This window comes from Lepidochelys kempii, chromosome 2 (assembly GCF_965140285.1).
Source record: "Lepidochelys kempii isolate rLepKem1 chromosome 2, rLepKem1.hap1, whole genome shotgun sequence".
Classification (NCBI taxonomy): Eukaryota; Metazoa; Chordata; order Testudines; family Cheloniidae; genus Lepidochelys; species Lepidochelys kempii.
The window spans coordinates 52,316,113-52,339,957 of NC_136381.1; the positions used below are offsets into that span (position 1 = coordinate 52,316,113).

Consider the following 23,845-nt stretch of genomic DNA (forward strand, 5'->3'; position numbering starts at 1 on the left):
GGAGGGGCAGGGGTGGAGCCATAGAGGGGGCGGGACTCCTGCATGTGTCCTGGTTTTGCCTTTTGAAAAGGTGGTCACCCTACTATCCAATGGGCTGATAAACTCAGAGGAAAGGTTAACTAGGCCAAAGATATGGGAGTGGTGGTGGGGAATTGAGCTTCTCAGCATGAAGCACTAAAATATGTACACCATAAATAGTGAGGGCTTGATCTAAAGCCTAGTGATGTCAGCTGGAGTCTTTCCACTGCTTCAGTGACCTTTGTGTGAGGCCCTCAGCTCTCTGTAGTGTCTCTCTCTGTGACAGTAAAGCTGAGTCGAGTGTTCAAGTTCTGTGGGGAAACAGCTCATTTGTATGAGTTCCTCACCTCTAGATTGCTATGCTGGGTCTGGCCCTTCAACAAGTAGAGTGGATAGGGTTACACAGCCTTTTTCAGTTGCTACAACCCTTAACAGCAGGTCTACACTAGAAATCTTTATTAGTGTAGTAATGGCAACCCCCTAAAGTAGAGACAGTTCTACTAGCAAAAGAATCCTCTAGTTTATTTATTTATTTATTTATTTATTTGGAGGGGGTGGGGGTGGAACTGGGTTAAGCAAGAGGTGCAAAAGCACTCTTTTACCGGTATAAGCAGCTACACTAGGAGGGCTTACTGGTATAGTTAAATCTGAACCTTTCTAATGTACAAAAGGCCTAATTCAAATACAAGGCTCCATGTTGAGGAGAGGACCAGCTCTTTCCATTTCCCTTATGGAAAAGGCTTGTTGAATTTAACAGAAACAAATTAATCTACTCTAAAATAATGCAATTCCTGCTGTAGAATTCTGTAGGTTGCTTACAAATTCTAAGGGAAAGGCATAGTCCTTTATTAAATCCTATACAAATTTTCAGATGGAAGGAAAAAAACCTTCTATCTGATTGCAGCTTGGAAAGTTGTGTTCCCATCAGCACTGGTGTGATCCTTGGAAGAGTGGCTTTCTATTCCCTGCCATTATCCCAGCTGAGCATGGATGCCAGTAGTTGTGGAAGTAAATTGGGGCTTTACTTAATCTGTGTTTGTAAACAGGAGCAACATTTCTGTTTTAATGCTAATGTTCTACAAATGGATAACAGAAATGCAGTATAACTAGGGATACCGTGGATAGTAATTCAGTTTATAGCAGACTAAAAGAATCTTCAGTTTTAGTGTATTGTTCGTTATTTATCTTTGTCTGGTTTAGTACAATTGATTCCATTTAGTAGCATTTCTGAGACATTGCTGAGAAACCCCATTTAAGTGAACATAATAGTCCATGTTTTGATTAGCACTCCGTGCCACTTGTGTAACATTAAAGGTTTTTTAAAAATCTATATTGTATTATAGTCATGAGCACTCTGCCAGATACCAGCTTCTCCCCCAAAAGGTCTAACAACCATTGCTTAAAAAATCTCTTGGACATTTTCAGTACCTTTGATGTGGATTGCGATATGTTTGAGTTTAAATATCTCTCTGAAGTCGCAGAGGTCTGCTCATTGGTAATACTTCCAGGAAACCTGATTTTTGTTAAGATTTGTAGTCAAAAGCAATAGAGTGTTATGGGTTAATTTATGTAAAAGCTACTTTATTGGAGCTATTTATGCATTTTATTATGTACCATTTTTGTGGTGAGGCGTTCCAGACATTCTAAGTGTGTGTGTGTGTGTGTGTGTGTGTGTGTGTATATATGCTCTTACTCAAACATCCTGCCTATAGGTGAATCCAAAAGAATTTGCACCTCTCCCACATCAGTCATCTGACCAATCCAGTCCAAGACTAGATGCTGGTGATTTTCCTCATCCTGTTCAGGACTGTGATTTTACACATAATGCAAGGACAAATCCTCACCAGCCCCTCTTTCCAGCACCTGCATGTGTTCCGAGGGTGAACAGATGCTATTACATAGCAATGTGTCTACAGGGTGTACAACTATTTTGGGCCAGATTATTATCTCTGTGTGAGCAGGTGCATTTCCCAACCTGTCCTACAAACAGTCCACATAACATGTAAAATCCAATTTCCTCCTTCCTGGGTTTTGGCTTCATTAACAAAGAAATAGAAGAACAAAGATCAGCTCAAACCTTCTCCCCAGGCTTAGCTGCTTTTCAGGTCTGCTCAGCGTACACCCTCGATGTCTCTTCAGAGACCTACTCCTACTCTTATATCCAAAAGAGCCACCTGCCTCCAACTGCAGAACCCATTTAACCCTTTTGCACTTTCTAACCGCTATACCAGTGTAACTAACTACATTGGAGCTGCTCCAGGTATACACCAGTGTAACAAAGCAGAATCTAGCCTATGGTCTGCATCCACTCCTCCTAAAGACAAAGAGCATCACTGTCTCAGCATCCACTGCCTCAAGATGTGAGTGCGCTAAGATTATACTCAGTCTTGGTTTCCCCTGAGCTCCTAGTCAAAGCCGCCAACCAGTCTATCCATTTATTTTTATGAAAAATATATCTCTGGTAGAAATAAATCCCCATTTTTTACTAAAATCTTTTAAAGAAAAATTATCAGAAAGGAGAGTGTGGCCGTAGAGGCTGTGGCAATTGACATTGCTGTCTCCCAATAGTCTGGAGCAATCTGGATGCAGAGTTCAAAAAATGCTGGTGTCTTCAGCAGGTATCTATATTAGGATTTATTGATAAATCTTGCCCATTGGTGCAGCTCTGTTGTTGGCAGCAATGGTGAGAGCACAACTGCAGATGAGGCAGCCACAGCCACCGCATATTTGTCACCTCCTAACCCTGCTCAGGCAAATAAACAATGCAATGGTTAAAATGCCAGCACTCCCACCCTTGCTGCCGACACCAGCTGTACTGGTCTTATCAGTAGTGGGAAGCTTAATGCCCAGAACCCCTAGTGCAAAAAAGGCTTTGGAAGTACAGTAGTTGTAGCTAGAGAGTGAACCATGGACTGGATTAGTGATGGATGTAGTGTGTTAATAAAGTATGCAGTCACTGTGCTAACTTGATTCTTTGAAAAAAAAATTACTGTGATCGAGTTAAGTCAGTGCAGTTAAACTAAAGGGCATAATATGCTGATTGGGTACTAAGAGACACAACAGAGAGTACCAGACCTTGAGGAGATATTGTTTCAATAAAGCCCTGTTAAGAAAACAGATGCAGCTTCATTCCTGATAAGTCTCAAACCCTGAGAATTTATTCTCATCTTATCTCCTTATTAATTAGGTATGACATCACAACTGTGCATGATGCTTTACAAAACTAAAAACACACAGGGATTGCAGTCTACATTAGACGCAGAACAACACATGGCTTCAACAAAGAAGAGCTACCTCCCACCCAAAAAATGTGATTCCTGTTGTTATGTTGTGTTCACTGAATTTGTAACTTGTATGTTGTAAGCTATTAATTATTAACTTTGGGAACGACTACTATGTCACCACTGGCTACAATAATTAACAGCAAAGCTTTGGAACAAAGCCATCTTTGGTGTTTACTATTTTAAACCAGCAAACTAAGACACTAATGACTAATCCTTCCTTTCCAAAGGCCAATTCAATTAAAGGACTGGATTTAAGGGAAGCAATACTACTTAATGATACCCCGATCTTTCTACATGTTACTGTTTGTAAGAATCTTTCACCATATGTGGTTGGTTGACTGTTTTAAGACATTTCTTATGGGTTAATGACACTAAAGGTTGGTTTCATTGTTTGTAATAAATGTTGGACTGTTGACACTAAAGCTCTACTTCAACTTACACATTTCTGTCGCCCTTCATTATGGATGCTTAATGGCTGTCTAGACAGCATTTTAACAACATCTTTAAACAAATGAAGGGCGCCTAGTCCTGTTTCTAGTGCAGCTGGTAGGGTTATTTGTGTGTGTTTATTGGGGTTGGTTTTATTGTTTTTGTTTGTTCGTTGTGTGTATGGGGGGGGTAGTTTTGTAAATGGAGAACAGCTTTACTACAATAGAACTGTGATTGTCTGTAGGTTTTGAGGAACACCCAAAACCTTCAGATAAACAAACAGCTCTGTAGGCTTTGAAGTCAGGGCTTGGGGTTTACGTCACATGGAGCGCCAGCATTAAAGCCTTCTGTGTGGCTTTCCCAAACACAGGCAGTGAACTGGTTTCCCCAAGAGTATGGCTGGGGAGGACTTCACTACATAAATCTTTGTGCACTGAAATCTGACTTCAGGCCTAGAGTCTTATGAAGATGTAAGTCTTTAGGTTGAAGTCAGATATCCCCACATACTGTTATGCATTGAAGTCAAACCTTGGGCAACATATCTGACCTTTGGATAACTGAGAGGTTCAGTTAATGAATGAGGTTTTGGATAACAGAGGTTTGACTGCATTCACCAAAAAACATAAAATCATAGAATCGTAGGACTGGAAGGGACCTGGAGAGGTCTTCTAGTCCAATCTCCTGCACTTAAGGCAGGAATAAATATTATCTAGACCATCCCTGACAGGTGTTTGTCAAACATGCTCTTAGAAATCTGCAATGATGGAGATTCCACAACCTCCCTAGGCAGTTTATTGCAGTGCTGAGCCACCCTCACAGTGAAGAAGTTTTTCTTAATGCCCAACCCAAACTGCCTTTGCTGCAGTTTAAGCCCATAGCGTCTTATCCTGTCCTCAGAGATTAAAGAGAACAATTTTTCTCCCTCCTCCATAAAATGCAACAACCTTTTATGTATTTGAAAACTGTTGTCATGTCCCCCCTCAGTCTTCTCTTCTCAGACTAAACAAACCCAGGTTTTTTTCAATCTTCCCTCATAGGTCATGTTTTCTAGAACTTTAATCATTTTTGTTGCTCTTCTCTGGACTTTCTCCAATTTGTCCACATCTTTCCTGAAATGTGGCACCCAGAACGGGACACAGTACTCCAGTTGACGCCTAATCAGTGCAGAGTACAGCAGAAGAATTACTTCTTTTGTCTTCCTTACACTTCTGCTAATACATCCCAAAATGATGTTTGCTTTTTTTTTTTGCAACAGTGTTACACTGTTCACTCATGTTTAATTTGTGATTCACTATGACTCCCAGATCCCTTTCCGCAGTACTCCTTCCTAGGCAGTCATTTCCCATTTTGTATGTGTTCCTTCCTGCGTGGAGTACTTTTCATTTGTCCTTATGGAATTTCATCCAACAGTAACTCCTCACTTAACATCTTCCCAGTTAAAGTTGTTTCCTTGTTACATTGCTGATCAATTAGGGAACATGCTCATTTAAAGTTGCGCAATGCTCCCTTATAACGGTGTTTGGCAGCCGCCTGCTTGGTCCACTGCTTGCAGAAAGAGCAGCCCATTGCAGCTAGCTGGTGGGGGCTTGGCACCAGGGTGGACTGGCAGCCCCCCTATCAACTCCCCTCTCCCCTAAGTTCCCTGTGCAGCAGCCTCCCAGCAGGCTATCAGTTGCCTGCAGTTCAGCTGTCCCTCCCCCCACTGCCATGTGCTGCTCCTGCCCTCTGCCTTGGAGCTGCTCCCGGGAAGAAGATGGGTGCTAATATCAGGGTATCCATCTCCCCTGGCTCCTGCCCGCCTCCCCCTTCCCCCCCACTCCTGTACCCCATCTCCACAGAGCAGGGTGGACACGACAGGGCTAAGGATGGAGGGAGCTTGCTGGCAGCAACTGCTGTCTCAACTTGCTGATCTACTTAAAAAGTCAGTGTACTTAGAGTGGGGTCAGCGTACTTAATGGGGCAATGCGCATCTCTCTCTCACACACACGGTGTGTGTGTGCTGTCTCCCAGGGTGGAGTTGATTTAAATCACTAGTCAGGAAGACTTGATTTAACCATGGATTTCTACATAAAAGTGCATTCTTGTTGGTTGTTATAACCTTAATACAGGGGCGGGCAAACTTTTTGACCTGAGGGCCGCATCGGGTTTCTGAAATTGTATGGAGGGCCGGTTAGGGGAGGCTGTGCCTCCTCCAACAGCCAGGCATGGCCTGGCCCCCCAACCCCTATCCGACACCCCTGCTCCTCGCCCCCTGACAGCTCCCCGGGGACTCCTGTCCCATCCAAACCCCCTGTTCCCTGATGGTCCCCAGGGACCCCTGCCCCATCCACCCCACCTGCTCTCGGTCCCCGGACCGCTCCCGGACCCTCCACCCCTAATTGCCCCCTGCTGCCCCATCCAACCCCACCCCTCTCCTTCCTGACTGCCTCCGGGGACCCCTGCCCCATCCACCCCCTGCTGCTCCCTGTCCCCTGACCGCCTCCCACTGCCCCATTGAACCCCTCCTCTCCTTTTTGACTGCCCCCCCCAGACCCCTGCCCCCATTCAACCCCCCTGTTCCCACCATCTGACCGCTCTGACCCCTATCGACACCCCTGACCACCCCCCAAACTCCCCTGCCCTCTATCCAAACCCCTCTCCCTGCCGCCTTACCGCGCTGCCTGGAGCACTGGTGGCTGGCAGCGCAGCTGCACAAGGACAGGCAGCAGCGCTGTGCAGCACAGACCACTGGGTCAGGTCGGGCTCTGCAGCCCTGCCGCCCAGAGCATTGCGCTGCATGGGCGTGTGGCTGCAGGGGAGGGAGGACAGCAGGGGAGAGACTGGTGGCTAGCCTTCTGGGCCAGGAGCTCAGGGGCCGGGCAGGACGGTCCTGCGGGCCGTAGTTTGCCCACCTCTGCCTTAATACATATTCTTCACAACTCAGAGATAGATGTAGGTTTCATTTTTAGAAGGTACACACTATACATTTTTAGGTGATTAATTTTGAAAACTTTTCCGATCAGGTTTACAGCTATATCAGAAAATGAATGATTGTTTGGTTATTTCATTTACCAAAGATAATTGAAGCAGATATTTCTGAAGTCATTGGGAGGTGAACTATCTCCAGTTCAACAGCTTAATCATTAATATTTGGAGGATTTTCTTGCCATGCTGTATTAGGAGGAGAACATCACCCGGCAGACATTTAAATTGTTTTATTTAACTAAAACAACAAAGTTATGTATTTTTTTCTTCAACAGCAAACATATAATATTTTAACAAAACAAGCATATGAATTTTTGAATTTAGTTAAACATTCAACTTTTTTAAAATCAGGTTTGTTTTTCTTTGAATTATTTTTAACTAAAATAGTTAAATGAAATATTTAAAAAAAAATTTAATCAATTATGTCAGCCAGGACAACAAGAGAAACTTAAAATATTGGTTTCTGCAGCTAACTCAGCTGTCTTCACCTTCATTTTCCTGTTCGTTCATAATCTGGAAAAGAAAAACAAGCTTTCCTTGTTCCCAAATAATTTCTCAATTTGGAATTAATTAGTCCAAAAGAAGAAAATATTATTTCTACACTGGCAGAAGAAGCTACTGCTGTTAAAAATGAGATGATCACTTCAACAGTCTCTGAATCCAAGTGCTTAAGTGACTTCCACCTGTTCACTGGTGTGACTTTCATTAAAACATCATCAGCAAACATATATTTCTTGAATGGTTCTTATTCCCAAACTGTGTCTCTTTTACGGCCTGCTGCCATTATGGGTTTTCCCTTCTAGTGAGAGGATGGTATGGTAGATCTCAAATCAATGAAGGCTACACTCGAATGACCTCAAGACTTCTGGAATATACTGCTCAAACAGTTTCACTTTTGTTTCTACTGCCTGTCCCTCTCTTCTCACATTTATCTCCAGACTTATTCTCCTTGTCCAGATCTATTCCACCCCCAACAATCTTCTATTCTTTGAACTTTTTGAAACTTTGTAATTTTAGAGAGAGGTAAGGGACTGACTGTGTATACACAAATTTGCAGAGGGACAATAGAGTTGAGGTGTATATATAGTCTTTTGTCTGGCGAACAAAATTTCCCTGGAAGCTAATCCCCCCCCCCCCCCATTTCCATTAACTCTTATGGGGAAATTGGATTCGCTTAACATCGTTTCGCTTAAAGTAGCATTTTTCAGGAACATAACTACAATGTTAAGTGGGGTATTTACTTCAGACCATCTCTCCAGTTTGTCCAGATCATTTTGAATTTTAATTCTACCCTCCAAAGCACTTGCAACTCTTCCCAGCTTGGTATAGTCCACAAACTTTATACATGTACTCTCAGTGCTATTATCTAAATCATTGATGAATATATTGAACAGAACTGGACCCAGAACTGATCCCTGCAGACCCTCTTGATATGCCCTTCCAGCTTGACTGAACCACTGATAACTACTCTCTGGGCAGTATCAAAAGCCTTACTAAAGTCAAGATATGCCACATCTACCACTTCTCCCCTATCCACAAGGCTTGTTACCCTGTCAAAGAAAGCTGTTAGGTTGGTTTGACATGGTTTGTTCTTGACAAATCCATGTTGACTGTCACTTATCACCTTATTATCTTCTAGGTGTCTGCAATATTATCACCTTATTATTTTCAAGGTGTCTCCAACCTCACTCGCTCATTTTCACCGGGCTGGGGCAGTGGGTTGGGTGTGGGAGGGAATGTGGGCTCCGTCCTGGGGGTGCAGGCTCCAGGGTGGGGGCAGAAATGAGGAGTTCAAAGTGCAGGAGCGGACTTCGGGCTGGGGTGGGGAGCCAAGGGGTTCGGAGTATGGGAGAGGGCTCCAGGCTGAAGGCAGGGGGTTGGAGTGTGTGTGGGGGTACGGGCTCTGGGGGTTGGGACATGAGGGAGAGGGCTCCAGCTGGGGGTGTGATCTCTGGGGTGGGGCTGGGGATAAGGGATTTGGGGTGCGGGGGGGGCTCCGGGCTGGGACCAAGGGGTTCAGCCGGTAGGAGGGGGATCAGGGCTGGGGCAGGGGGTTGGGATGCAGGAAGGGGTCGGGGTGCGGGCTCTGGGCAGCATTTACCTCCAGCAGCTCCCGGAGGCAGTGGCATGTCCTCTGGCTCCTAGGTGGCGGTGTGGCCAGGCGGCTCTGCGTGCTGGCCAATGGGACCTTCAGATCTGGCGCTTGGGACAAGGGCAGGGTGCAGAGCCCCCTGTTTGCCCCTACACGTAGGAGCCGGACGGGGGAATGCCACTGCTTCTGGGAGCCACAGGAGGCAGGGAGCCTGCCCTAGCCCCGCTGTGCTGCCAATCAGACTTTTAATGGCCCAATCAGTGGTGCTGATTGGAGCCGCCATTGTCCCTTTTTGTTGGGGCATTCCGGTCAAAAACCAGACACCTGGCAAACCTAATTGAATGTCCCCTTGTTCTTGTGTTGTGAGAAAGGGTCTATAGAATTTCCTGACCTACCTTCTGGTCTCCTTTTGTAAAGATCTGTGAGATCTATAGATCAAAAGCACCATGTATGAGCTAGGTATTTTATTACAGCTATTACAGTGTATTATTTTATTATGTCCCTTCTTATTTGTCTCCTTTTGAACAGGGAAATAGTCACAGTCATTACAAGTTGATTCATATGAGAGGGTTTTTTCCATGCCCCTAAGTCATTGTGATCTGTCCCTGTACCCCTCATTTTCTGCTATATCCTTTCTAAGACTGGGTGACTAGAATAGAACAGTTTTCCAGGTCTGGGCATACGATTAATCTGTATAATGGCACTAATATTTTCTGTAAATTTCTCTTCCCCACCCTTAAACATCCTAATATGTTGTTGGCTTGTTGACCACTGTTGTGCATTGAGTGGAAACATTCATTCAGCTGTTCACTGCTGCTCAGTTCTTTTCCATAATATAGTAAATTTAGAAGCCAGTAGGATTATAAGCAGTTCAAATTATTCTCTCCAATGTGCATTGCTCTGCCTTTGTTCACACTGAATCTCATCTGCCGTTGTGATGTCCCATTCATCTGGCTTGCTTAGGCCCCTGTAAATTCTTTACAATATTCTGTAGTCGTAACTAGCCAACATAATTTGTGCCCTATGCAAAGTGCATCAGCTTATTGCTCTTCCTTTTCCAAATCACTAATATATTAAATACTACCAGCCCCAGAACTGTGGTAACTCCATTGTTAATCTTTTGTCATTTGAAAATTGACTATTTATTTTCCTACTCTTTGTAAACTGCCTTTGCCAGATCCATGAGAGTACGAAAAGAAAGAAATTTTAAAAATATAATTAAGAAAAAATAAACTAGAAAAAGTCATCAGTGATACTTTTGATATCTCTAGTAATGATTTTATGTGTTCACACAAGTCTCTTCCATCACACAGTAGTCACAACAATGAACAATTTTGAAAAATGTTATAGTAAAAATGTTAGAGTAGGTGAGTGCAGTAGAGTAGTAAAGGCATAAAGGGAGGGGCATGATTAAGCACTAGCAGCATAGGAGAGTTATGGTTTGAGTGTTGTTTATAAAAGGTATATGGAATCAGTGAGCTAGAGGGAGACTGGTAGACCATTCCAGATAGCTGCAGTGGAATGGTAGCGAAGGTTTGATTAGGGTTGCCAACTTTCTAATGGCACAAAACCAAACACCCCTGCCCTGCCCTCAGGCCTTGCCCCCGCTCGCTCCTTCCCCCCTCCCTCCGTTACGCACTCTCCCGCACCCTTACGCACTTTCACTGGACTGGGGATACAGAAGGAGATGGTGGGAGGGATGAGTGTAGGCAGAATTGGCAGCTGAGTTGAATGAAGTTTATATAGAGAGATGAAATTACAAAGTTAGATTGGTCCTGGTTATGAAGGACCTTGAAGACAAGGGTAACTATTTTTGTAGAGCATATGAATGGAGTGTGTGATGTGATTATATTTGTCTGTGTAGGTGAGAGAGTATGATATACCAGTCCACCTACTGTGTAAATATATATGTATATTATTTGCCACATTTAAATGTATAAAGCTTTCAAATTTACTGACATCTGCTCCTTTCCAACCATCATGCAGCTGTTCTTCCTTTAATGTGATCCACTTTGCCTCTGCCTCCTGTCCCTGGAGAACCGTTGCACTGTATCTGATTCAGTATTTCATCAAATTTCAGTACTCTCTTTCAAATCTCTGTGCATGACCCACTTGTGTGGTGTTGCCTACAAAAAAACCCTGACTGGTCAGAAACAAAAAAAATAGAAATGTTTTGTAACAAACAAGTTAGGTACACTTTGGCCTGTTTAGTTATGTGATGTTGTTACTGATACACTTGGCCTCCCTTCTCATACCCCTCTGTTGTTGGTCACTGTCACTTGTCAGATCTTACCTTTAATTTGTTTGTAAACTTTTCATAGCTGGGCCAGGGTATTTCTATTTGTTTGTACAATGCCTAGCACACTGGGAGGTCTGGGAGCTATGCAAATGCAGATAAGAATGTGGTGGACGAGAGAGGCAGAGCTCTTTCATTCAGGCACAGTTCCTGAGTGATATCCCAGCAGATAAGTGACATCCTATGATAAACTTAACTGGGGCAGAACTGCTGCTGATAGCTGCTGAGAAGAGCAAGGGTGAAGCAAGAAAACTGGCATTTTTAGTCACTAGGCTATTCATTTTCAAGTTAAAGATTCCGGTCTGTGAGCAAACTTCTGCTTTCAGGCAAATGTTTTTGGCCTTTATTAGCGTCCAGGAGAGCAATATGTTAATATGAGTCCAGAATTTGGCCCTATTGAGGAAATTATCCCTTTTACACATATCTGCAGATTATAAAGTGCTAGTCCATGACAGCTAAATTAAATATTTATCTTTGAATAACGTGAAATTATTTTCTTTGAGAAGTCCTTTTTCTTAGGCAGATATTCATAGATGATTCTTAAGCATAGATCTATTCATGATTTACCCAGGTGTCAGGAAGGATCTGGAAAAAACTGTCAGATGATTGAATTTAGCGGAATTGAAAACTAAGTTTTCATACGTTGCCTTATGAAGAGTCTTTTTTCCATAGTGTATAAACAAAATATCCCAGTTAAATCAGGAGGGAGAAGGCCTGTTTTTCATTAACTGTGAAGATTTTCAAAATTACATTAGTTACAGTTCATTAGATCTTATAATCGTGTTTGCTGTGTGGCATTATAGGGGGGAAAACCCTGCTTGCAAGTCATTCCCACAGGACTAAAGATTAGCTTTCACTACCTCAGTCCACTGGGACAGAGTGTAGAATTTATATTTCCCTTTTCGCAGCAGGAAAGCCAAAGAGTTATCTGTATACAGTGCCAGGAAATTGAAAACATTTTGAACAGTTCATCTTATTTTTTTACATTATACTGCATTGTTTAGATTCAGAAGTGCAGTATGAATGTTAGCCGGGCTTGGAGGTATAGTTCAGAGCATAGTTTAGCATATCCAGAGTTGCTGTCTTTTTGTCCATTTCTTCTTTCTCCAACCAGCTCTCCAGTAACATGGAAGGGATGACATTATGCTAGAGTTAAAGATGAGGATTAAAAAGAAATGAAGAAAAATAAAATGAGGGCTTGATCCTGCGAGGTGCTGAGGAGAGTTGAGGGCCCTTTCAGAGAAAAAAAAACTATAAGGGATATGAAATCTGGCAAAACACCAGGACTTTCAGGTGGGTTAATGAAGTTTCTTAAAGCTGTATACAGAAAATGTATATAAGCAACTGCATCCCAGAATCCATGAATGGAGCGAGCATATCGGTGCTGCCCAAACCAGACACTCTCAGTTGTGTACTCCTCATTTTGACCAATGTCACCCAAGGTAGTCAATTGTGATTAATTAAAATTAACCGTAAATATTAAACTAGCACTTGGCACTTCCAAAGCACCTTCAATCTAGGGATCTCAAAGCATTTTGCAAACATTAAACCATTAACCCTCACCTCACTCAGTGAAGTAGTTAAATGCTGTTATCCTCAACTTGCAGAGAGGGAAACTGAGGTTCTGTGACTTAAAGCCACACAGCAGCTATTCTACAGAAGTGACAATAGAATCCAGAGTATCTGATTTCCAGCCCATTGCACAATGTTTTGTCTTAATACATTTTAATGTAAAGATTATTTAATGTTTTAATATAAACCTTATTTGTATTTTTTCCAGTAACACCCAAAATGTGCTGCTAGATGCATGGTGATCCCCAACCAAATACTTGATAATGTATGAAGAGCAAAATTAATGGTTGTCTGTGCATACTCAAAAGAGAAAAGGATGGTCTTCAAGTAAAGACACAAGGGTTGGGACTCTGGAGATCTGGGTTTAATTCCCAGTTCTGTCAGACTTCTTCAGTGATCTTGGGCAGGTCCCCTAATCCCTCTGTGCCTCAGTTCCCCTTTTAAAAAATGGGATAATTGTATGTCCTTTCTCCTACCCTGTCTGTCTAAGCTCCTTGGGACAGGTACTATCTCTGTGTATGTACAGGGCTTGCACAATAGGACCCACATTGTGATGTGGGCCTATAGGTCCTACTGTAATACAAATAAATAATAGTATATTGCCAGATGTTAAAAATCACTTGGTAGAGTCAGCTGATTTTGATAAAGGAAAGCCTGAGCCTGAGGTATAAAGGCTGAATACCTAAGGTGGACTATAGTGTGAATTTTTATACTTTCACATTTGCCAGCCACTCACCTGAGTGAGTGACCTCTTATTCAGGACACTACTTCAGTTAAATCTTTTTTAACGCTTCTTCTGTCATGTCTAAATAGTCCTAAACATTACAATCCCTCTTTACGCAATTCACATCGTACCTGTAGCCTTTGCTGCACTTCTCTGGAGCTTTTCAGTCTCCACTATTTTACAAGGCTCTGTATGAGGATGCACCATTATTCAATATATTGTCATTACAATGTGTTTGATACTTTTGGACCAAATGTTCAGAAGTGATTAGTGACTCAGGGTTCCCCTATTTTTGGGTGCCCAACTTGAGACACATTGAAGGGGCTTGATATCCAGAGAGTAGGTGCAAAGCACCTTCTGAAAATCAGGCTTCTTCAAAGTGTCAAATTAGGTGCCCAAAAATCACTAGTCACTTTTGTGGGCCTTTATATTTTCTTAATAGAGCCAAGCATTCTGTTTTTGTTTAGTCATGTTTTGTTGGGGTTAAGCAGGAGGGTTGTGCTTTTTAATTGTTGCCACACACTGGACAGATACTTGCATCAAAGTAGGCTTGGAAGTCGTTAGACCTACAAGTATTCCTAGGTGGTCTCCAGCAAATTGCCACACACAGACTGTCATGTGCCGTATTTGGTAACAGCACAGGATATCCTGGAGGAGCAAATTTGTCAGGAGACAAGAAATCAGATCCCGGAACAGATGAAGCTACAGTGAATAGACGGGGCTCCTAATAGTGTGACAGACATAGGGAAAGATTCATGTAAAATGTAGCAGAGAGCACAAAGCATTAGTGTGTTTTAAACTCCAGTATGTTCACATTAAGATACTATGTAATATGAGTCAACAATGTATTTTAAAGGGTCTTTTATCATGTTTTATGATTTATTCAAATTCCATTTAAGTCAGTGGGAGCCTTTCCATTAATTTCAGGGGGCTTTGGATCAGGCCCTAATAGACAATATTACATGTATCTGTTTTTGGATTTAGGGGAAGTTCTATTATTTAAATTGACACAACCAATGTGTCAATCTACAGGAGAACATTGCTTGATATGCTGTATTTAGAACGCTGTACCACAACAAGAAGAGAGAATGTTTAAGTATATTAGAAACAAAGGATCCTAACAAAGATACTGGTCCATTAGTAGATGGAAATGGTAAAATTGTAAATAATAATGAAGAAAAGGTGGAAGTATTCAATAAATAGCTGTTCTGTATTTCAGAAAAAAACAGATGATGTCATATCATCATTCCACTAGTGTCTCAGGAGGATGTGAAACAGCAGTTACTAAAGTTAGACATTTTTAAATCAGCAGGTCTGGATGACTTGCATCTAGGAGTTTTTAAATAGTTGGCTGAGGAACTTGCTGGACTATTAGTGCTGATTTTGTATAAGTCTTGGAACATCAGGAAATTTCCGGAAGAAAGCTAATGTTATGCCAATATTTCAAAGGGTAAACAGGATGACCTGGGTAATTATAGACCTGTCAGTCTGACATCAATCCTGAGCAAGATAATGGAGCGACTCATACAAGACTCAATTAATAGAGATTTAAAGGAGGGTAAAGTAGTTCATGCCAATCACCATGGGGTTTTGGAAAATAGATCCTCTCAAACTAACTTGATTTTTTTAAGTGAGATGACAGGTTTTGTTAATAAACATAGTAGTGTTGCTGTAGTATACTTAGACTTCTGTAAGGCATTTGTATTTGGCACTGGTGCAACTGCTGTTGGAATATGGTTTGAGCATTGGCCTGCTAAACCCAGGGTTGTGAGTTTAATCCTTAAGGGGACTGTTTAGGGATCTGGGGCAAAAATTGGGGATTAGGTCCTGCTTTGAGCAGGGGGTTGGACTAGATGACCTCCTGAGGTCCCTTCCAACCCTGATATTCTATAATGTCCAGTTCCGGTTCCCACAATCAGGAAGGATGTTGATAAATCAGAGAAAGTTCAGAGAAGAGCCACGAGAATGATTAAAAGGATTAGAAAACCTGACTTACAATGATAGACTCAAGGAGCTCCAACTATTTGGCTTAACAAAGAGAAGGATATGGGTGACTTGATTACAGTCTTTAAGGACCTACCTGGGAAACAAATATTTAATAATGGGCTCATCAATCCATCAGAGACAGGCAGAGGCACTAGCTTTTTCCTTTGTCTGGGGGTACTCAACCCCCACTTAGCCCCAGCCCCTCCCCCACTCCACCCCTTCCTCCCACCCGCTCCTCCCCCGCCAGCACCCCAGTGCCTCCTGCACACCACAGAACAGCTGATCGTGGTGGGCGGGAGGTGCTGGGAGGGCGGGAGAGGGGTTGATTGGCAGGGCTGCCGGCAGGTGGGAGGCGCTGGGGGGTAGGCGAGGAGCTGGCTGCCAGTGGGTGCTAAGCATCCACTAATTTTTTTCCATGGGTGGCCCAGCCCTGGAGCACCCATAGAGTTGACAGCTATGGAGAAAGACATAATATGATCTAATGGCTGGAACTTAAACCTAGACAAATTTTAATTGGAAAGAAGGCATAAATATTTAGGAGGGAGAGTAATTAATCATTGGAACAATTTACCAAGTGTCATTGTGAATTCTACATCCCTGATCATTTTTAAATCAAAATTGGACGTTTTCTAAAACATATTATAGGAATTATTTTGGGGGCATTCTATGCCATGCATTATATGGGAGGTCAGACTAGGTGATCACAATGGTCCCTTCTGGCCTAAGAATGTACAAAAAAACATGAATATAGAGTATGGATTGCACAAAGATTACAAAATAAGCTGAGATAGCACAATTATGTACCACAAAGTGCTATTGTAAACAGGTTATTTTTAGTATGAAATAATTCTGCTTTTCCTGAAAGTACAAGCTATTAGAAATCAGTGTCAGAACTGGAAAGCATTTCACAAAGAGAGCTTTCATTTCTGTACATTTTAAATCATGAGATAATTGCAGTCTGATTACCTCATAGAAGCCAGAAAGCAATATGGTTATTGGGGATGAGGGGCGGGGGGGGGCTGAAAGGGAATAATATACTATAATTAGCCTGTAATGTTTGGCATGGTCACTCATTAGATAATGCTGTATTCCCTTAACACTCTAGCTAGTCATTTTACAGCTGGTAAAGCCTGGAGTAAACAATGTGTGTTATTGCTATTATAAAGCCTTTTATATAGCCTTGATTATCAGCTTCTTCTTGAGTAGGGTTACCTCTGTCAGTTTATCCAGACCAAACTGGTGCACTGCAGTTGAAAGATTGGTCTGTGTCATTTTCTTCTTTTTCTGAAGAACAGTTTTGTATTGATGACAACTGAATAGGTCACTTAACTTTTCTGCCTCAGTTTTCTCATTTGTAAGAATAGGGATACTTCCCAACTCTACCGTGAGCTTGTGAGATTAACTAGTTAAACATTTGTACAATACTTTAAACCGTTAAAGCATATTTAGGTGCTAAGTAAATTACTTCATAATAGTACATCCTTCAGAGAGCTGGACATTTAGGACCAGATTTTAAAATTGCACACATTTGTGCATGCCTGATTTATGTGAATATTGATCAGCTATTTGCACATGGACATGGTTAGTTATGCACCTTCGTGGTCATGTGCATATACACTGGATGGTGCCTGTATTGTATGAGTGAGGTGTGGGCAAATATATGCAGATAAATGCATGCACCTTTATTTGAAAATCTGGTTGTTTTTTCACAGTCTGCTTTAAGGTTGTGAGGGCAACAGTAGCAGTGCATTTTTAGTTTCTAGTCTTCTTTGTTCACTTTCCTGATAACTTTCCCACGTCTCTAAGTTCACCCCTGTCATATGGTTTTAGAAAGAAATCATTTAAGCTGGTTTTGTTTTTTTGGTTTCCCCAACTTCCCAAAATGTCTCTTAATGGAGGGGATGAGGGCTAAGATACATGCAAATGCAGAGGTCGTGTGTGTTGAAAGTTTGAGGGGCAACATAAACTGAAGTGGCATGTGAGTAGCAGCCACTGATGAAATTAAAGGGGATAGACAAGGCCAGAGCCAGGAGGGAGGATAAAGATTTTCACAGCAGTGATCTGGATGGATTGGAATGAGGAGAGATGTAAAGTGGGAGGCAAAAAGATGCATTGGTCAAGCTGAGAGGAAACTAAGGCCTAGACCAGTGGTCCTCAAACTTTTGAGGGTCATGCCCTCCCTTGCCCCTTTCCGTGTCTCCGCCCCCACCCCACTCTGGAGCCAGGAGCGGGGCTATGACTTGGGGGGTAGGGATGATGCGGACAGGGTAAGGGGGCTGAGGCTGGGGCCAGGAGCAGGGCTTGAGGCTGGGGGTGGGAGCAGAGCCGCAGCCTGGCCACGGTGGAGGCAGGCAGCTGGGTGTGTGGCTGGGTGCAGCTCTGCTCCCACCCCCAACCTGAGCCCCAGGCCAGGAACAGAGCCATGGCCAGGGGTGGGGGTGAAGGCAAAGCCACGGCTGGGTGCAGTATGGGCCAGCAACCAGCCCCCCAGCCTATTACATAGCCAGGGCCGTGGTTGGGAGTGGGGCCAGAGAAGTGGTGGGGTGGGGCTGGGTGGCCCTTCCTCCTTGCCCCCCCGGGGGCTGACCTGGGCCTGCCATGCCCCCCTGAATGTTCCTCTGTTCCCCCCCCAAGGGGGTGTGCCCCACAGTTTGGGGACCTCTGGCTTAGATTAACATATTGTCTCCTGGGCTGAAAAGGAAGGAACAAATGTCAGATGTTCTTCAGTAGCAAGCAGAAGGATTGGTGAGAGTCTGGATCTGAGGGCAAAAAGGAAAGGCTGAGCTACACAGGAAGAATGGCAGTGCTGAGAGTAACAGAGAAGGGGAGTAAAGGAGCGCATTTGGAAGGAAAGGTAAGTTCAGCTGTGCATAAGCTGATCTTGAGATAGAAGCATCTGAGATAGGTGAAGGTATGTGATTAAACCTCAGGTAAGAAGAGAGTGCTAGAGGGGATCAGGGCCATTGTATAGGTGAGCACTGAGAAATAGATTTGGGAGTCTTCAGCATAAGCTGTATTTGAATCTGTTGGAGTGAATGAGCTCATTCTGGGGGAGAGTGTAGAATGAAAAAAGAGCTAGGGACCGAGGACAAAGCTCCGGTGGACTCTGACAGAGAGAAGAAAAATGGGAGTCTTAAAGAAACCCTTGAAGAGCTTTCAGAAGGGTGTGCAAGATAAAAATCAGGAAGGTCCTGAGCAAAGAAGCACAGGTAGGAAACACTGACAATGGCAAAAATGGTGGGAAGAATGAGAGAAAAGGATAGCTCACAGAAGTTAGTTATCCAGAGGTAAAAAATAATACATATTTTAACAGTGAAGACAAGGCTTTTGGTCACAGCAATTTCAGTGGAAAAAACCCAGATTAGAGGGGGCTCAAAGAGAGAATTGGAAGACAGGGATTCGAGGCCACAAAAGGCCACTTGTTTGAGGTAGTGTACTTAGAAGCAAAGGAGAGGAGAGAAAAGAGATGTAGTTAAAGAGACAAGTGGGACCATGAAGGTTTTTTTTTTCTAATATTGGCTTACAACTTCACGTCTGAATGAGAAGTAGCCAGAGGACAGAACAGTAAAGATGGGGGCGGGGAGTGTGGGTGGAATTTAACCCAGCATGATAGAACAGCATTTTCTGGTATATTCAAGGGGTGGGTGGGTGCGTGTGTGTGTGTGGAGAGAGACATGCACAGGTTCAACTTTACAGTATCCTGTGTGCCTCGTTTATTTTGACAAAGAACAGGATGACAGGAGAAATGTAATTTATGTAGCCTCTGCAGTGACAGTTCTTACATTTCATTGAACATAGTAAATATGATTTGAATTTTAAATAGAAATAAGCTTGCTGCATCCTAACAAGTAGAGAAGCTGTTTGCTATCAATGGGCTGCCCACGGTTCTGAGAAGTTGTCCTTTGTTTTCTTTTTTCTAATGCTTCCTTGCTAGGTTGTCCATGGAACCACCAGATTTCCCACTTTTTGAGAGAGCACAAATCTGTTGATCACAGGGTGAATTTAGGTTTCTTGGCAGGTCAGCATTTATTGAGGCAAAGCCAATTTTTAACTTTTTTTTAATGCTATAGATACAAGGTTTCACGGAGGCTTGGTTTTTGTATTTTTTTTTAAAAGGCGTTTAAGGCCCAAATATGATTTTGTTTTTTTCAACTTCTGGCCCATCTTGAGTCCCCTTAAAAAGGACTAATTTTCAGAGGGTTGAGACTCAGAACTTTGATAGTAAGGCCCCTTCAGCTTGCCTCAAGTTGGACACCCAAAAATTGATGTATCCCAAATCACTAGTGACTTCTGAAAATTTAGGCCTAAATCTCCTTTTATATTTACTCTAGCAAATGATTCATATGTGCTCTACAAAGAATGGGAAGTTCAAAGATGACATAAAAGGAGTAATTGGACTGGCTGCTACAGCATTTTGGAAAACAGTTCAAGATCTGGAATGCTCAAGACATTTTGATAAAAACCAAATCAGCGTATATCAGACAACTATCATGCTGATACTGCTGTACAGATTGGAATGTTGGAGTATAAGGAAAGCCATTGAAAAAAAGATTTTGCTGCAGAAATGAACTGGCTGAGGGGAATACTGAGAGTTTCAAGACTTCAGAAAATAAAAAATGAAGAGAGAAGAAAACGGCTAGGTGTCAGACCCTGAAAGCCTCAAACCTGGGTCATGGGAGTCATCCTATCCCAATCCTCCACCCAGCAGCTCACAGACAGGAACTGGGACCAGGGCCAATGTAGCCCAACTAGGGCACAAGCCCAGCACCTATGCTCTGATTGGGAGAACTCCAAGGCTCCTGACTGGGCTGCAGCCCCTATTTAAGCCAGAATAGGAAGCAGGAAGTTGTCTGAATAACTGGGCTCCACCCTGCCATGTACTGCTTTCCTGTTTACCAGTTCCTGCCTTCTGATCCTGACCTCCTGGTTTCTTGACTCTTGGTAACTGGTTCCTGCCCTCCGAACTGTGACCCAATCCTGAACTCCTCGTAACCCACCTCTGCCTGCCTCCTGACATGTGTCTCTTGGTTCCAACCCTCCCGTTTGTCACTTGACTCCGATCTCCTGGTGTTCCAACTTGGCCTGGTTCCTGGTAATTGGCTCCTGGAACCTGGATCCTCAGCCCAAACCTGAGGCTAACCCCTAGGCATGACACTATGGCAAGAAATAATGCTGTTACAGAAGATTCAAGAAAGACAACTGTGATGGTTTAGACATGTGTCAAGAATGGACCCAGAAAGGATACCATACGTGGCAATACATACCAGACTGCAAGGAACCAGAAACAGAGGAAGACTGAAGAGAAGTTGGATAGACATGGTGAAGAGTGACATAGAACAAAAAGGTTTAAAGATAAATGAAGCCATGAAGCTGACACAAGATATGAAGTCTTTTCACCCCTTTTTCCAGCCCATTGGTGCTTTTGAGCTGATGGCCAGCAATAAAGGAGAGACAAGCTAGCTAGGCTTTTTGAATATCGCAGATGTAACAGGCTGTTGGAGAGACTAGAACCTCTGTATACTGTGTCCATCAGAGTGGTTTTGCAAAGCAGAGCGGTGATATTTTGATGACTGGGAACACACAAACTATCTACAAGTCATGTTCTTATATAACCTAGCAATCTCGCACAGCTTGATAATGGTAGTCTATTCCAGTCAGTTTTATTCCCAAGTACCAAAACAGGCCCAGTCATGCAAGCCCTCTGCATGTAGAATTCCCATCAATGTCATGTGGGGAAGGCTTGCAGACTGGGCCTTAATTACGTTCAGGTCTAGTTACTGTAGCAATTCTTGAGAAGCAACTTTTGTCTCTATTTGTTCTCATTAAATAGACACTATCAAGTCAAGCAACTTTAGATTTTGTAAATTGAAGAATCTAGGACATTAAAGAATTGAAAGATCTAAATACTAATGGAAAGTTTTTTGTGAGACTTAAAAAAAAACCCATCATGGGAGCAGGGTTTGATGGATGCTGTTGGAGTGTTTGAGGAGTGGGAAGGTTGAATTATATTCTCTTTCCCAAAATGAACACCCTCTTGCATTGTTTGAAGCCCAAATATTGCAAGCACATTAGCACATAGGAACCTGAAAGTGAATTGACTGGAAATTGACAAAAATGACACTGGCTTGTCCATTTTTGTGATCCAGTCTCAGGAGTACAGGTGCCATTGTGTTGGATTCTGTAGAAGAACGTACATATAGACAGAAGTTGAAACAAATGCAGAAAATAAAAAAGTATAAAATTGTTTTAATAACTAGTTTTAGAATAACAGAATCATAGAAATGTGGAGCTGGAAGGGATCTGAAGAAATCATCTAGTCCATCCTCCCATGCTGAGGCAGGACCAAATATACCTAAACCATCCCTGACAAGTGTTTGTCTAATCTGTTCTCAAAAACCTCCAATGACAGGGATTCCACAGTCTCCGTTGGAAGCCTGTTCCAGAGCTTTATTATCCTTATCCTTTCGGGGAAGGGGTTGGAATGGGGGCAGGGAAGGGGTGGGAAGAGGTGGGGCAGGGTTGTGGCCTCATGGAAGGGGTGGAGTGGGGGTGAGGGCCGGGCAGCGGGGGGGTGGTCAGTGGAGCAGCCCTCGGGCCAATGTACTAGTCCTCATGTGGCCCTCGTGATCATTTGAGTTTGAGACCCCTGGTCTAGATGGCTTATAACTGAATTTTAATGAAGCGGTTGTAAAAGACCTACAGCAGACCTAAAAGACTGAATTAAAAGGCCATGGGAATGTTCAAAATCTCATTAAAAAGAAAAGGAGTACTTGTGGCACCTTAGAGATAACAAATTTATTTGAGCATGAGCTTTCGTGAGCTACAGCTCACTTCATCGGATGTAGCTCACGAAAGCTTATGCTCAGATAAATGTGTTAGTCTCTAAGGTGCCACAAGTACTCCTTTTCTTTTTGTGAATACAGACTAACACGGGTGCTACTCTGAAACCTGTCAAAATCTCATCGTATGCCTCTCTACTCAACTACTAAAGTGATGTTATGCTGCCACCTTGTGGTCATGGCTGATGCATGTTTGATTCAACAACAACAAATATTTCAATCAGTTGAATTATTGTTTTAACTAAACATTGAGGTACATCTTCTCCTGCAGGGATGTACCTGTATGCAGTGAATAGTCATATTGCATAGCATTCCATTGGTATGGTTGGATCATTTTTGAGACAGATGTCTACCTTGAAAAATAACTAGAAAAAATTCCTGTTCACATCCAAGTGGAATAAAACCTTTGGTTTATTCCCAGAATTCAGACACCAGCATCACTGTAACATAGCTACTGTAACTAGGTGTTAGGCTCTGACCAAGGGGCCTGGATCAAAATCTCAGATACAGATTGTTAAGTTTCCTTCCCCACTTTGAACTCTAGGGTACAGATGTGGGGACCTGCATGAAAACCTCTTAAGCTTACTTTTACCAGCTTAGGTTAAAACTTCCCCAAGGTACAAACTATTTTACCTTTTGTCCTTGTACTTTATCGCTGCCACCACCAAACGTCTAACAGGTATATAACTGGGAAAGAGCCCGTTTGGAAACTTCTTTCCCCCCAAAATCCTGCCAAACTCTACACCCCCTTTCCTGGGGAAGGTTTGATAAAAATCCTCACCAGTTTGCATAGGTGAACACAGACCCAAACCCTTGGATCTTAAGAACAATGAAAAAACTATCAGATTCTTAAAAGAAGAATTTTAATAGAAGAAAAAGTAAAAAGAATCACCTCTATAAAATCAGGATGGTAAATACCTTACAGGATAATCAGATTCAAAACATAGAGAATCCCTCTAGGCAAAACCTTAAGTTACAAAAAGACACAAAAAACAGGAATGTCCATTCCATTCAGCACAGCTTATTTTCTCAGCCATTTAAAGAAAACAGAATCTAACGCCTATCTAGCTAGATTACTTACTAAGTTCTAAGACTCCATTCCTGTTCTGTTCCTGGCAAAAGCATCACACAGACAGACAGAGCCTTTGTTTCTCCCCCCCTCCAGCTTTGAAAGTATCTTGTCTCCTCATTGGTCATTTTGGTCAGGTGCCAACGAGGTTATCCTAGCTTCTTAACCCTTTAGAGGTGAAAGGGTTTTTCCTCTGGCCAGGAGGGATTTTAAAGGTGTTTACCCTTCCCTTTATATTTATGACACAGATATTCCCAGGTTTCAATGAAATTAAGATCTAGATCAGGGATAGGCAACCTTTGGCACGTGGCCCGTCAGGGTAAGCCCCTGGCGGGCCAGGATGGTTTGTTTACCTACAGTGTCTGCAGGTTCAGCCAATCGCAATTCCCACTGGCCACGGTTCGCCATCCCAGGCCAATGGGGGCTGCGGGAAGAGGTGGCCCGGCCCGTGTCGCTTCCCATAGCCCCCATTGGCCTGGAATGGTGAACCGCAGCCAGTGGAAGCTGCAGTCGGCTGAACCTGCAGACGTGGCAGGTAAACAAACCGGCCCGGCCCACCAGGGGCTTTCCCT

General features: G+C 43.0%; 1 protein-coding gene across 14 annotated transcripts in view; it reads left to right on the forward strand.

Moving 5' to 3' along the window:
* Window positions 1-23,845, forward strand: part of PAG1 (phosphoprotein membrane anchor with glycosphingolipid microdomains 1) — a 188,991-nt gene that overhangs the window by 112,661 nt on the left and 52,485 nt on the right. Inside the window, exon 1 of one of the 14 annotated variants that reach the window (XM_073330739.1) lies at window positions 18,057-18,219. The exons of the other annotated variants lie outside the window; for them this stretch is intronic. The gene's annotated coding sequence lies outside the window, so the exon portion shown is untranslated. Of the gene's footprint in view, window positions 1-18,056; window positions 18,220-23,845 lie in introns of those variants that run through there. 14 annotated transcript variants of the gene reach the window in all.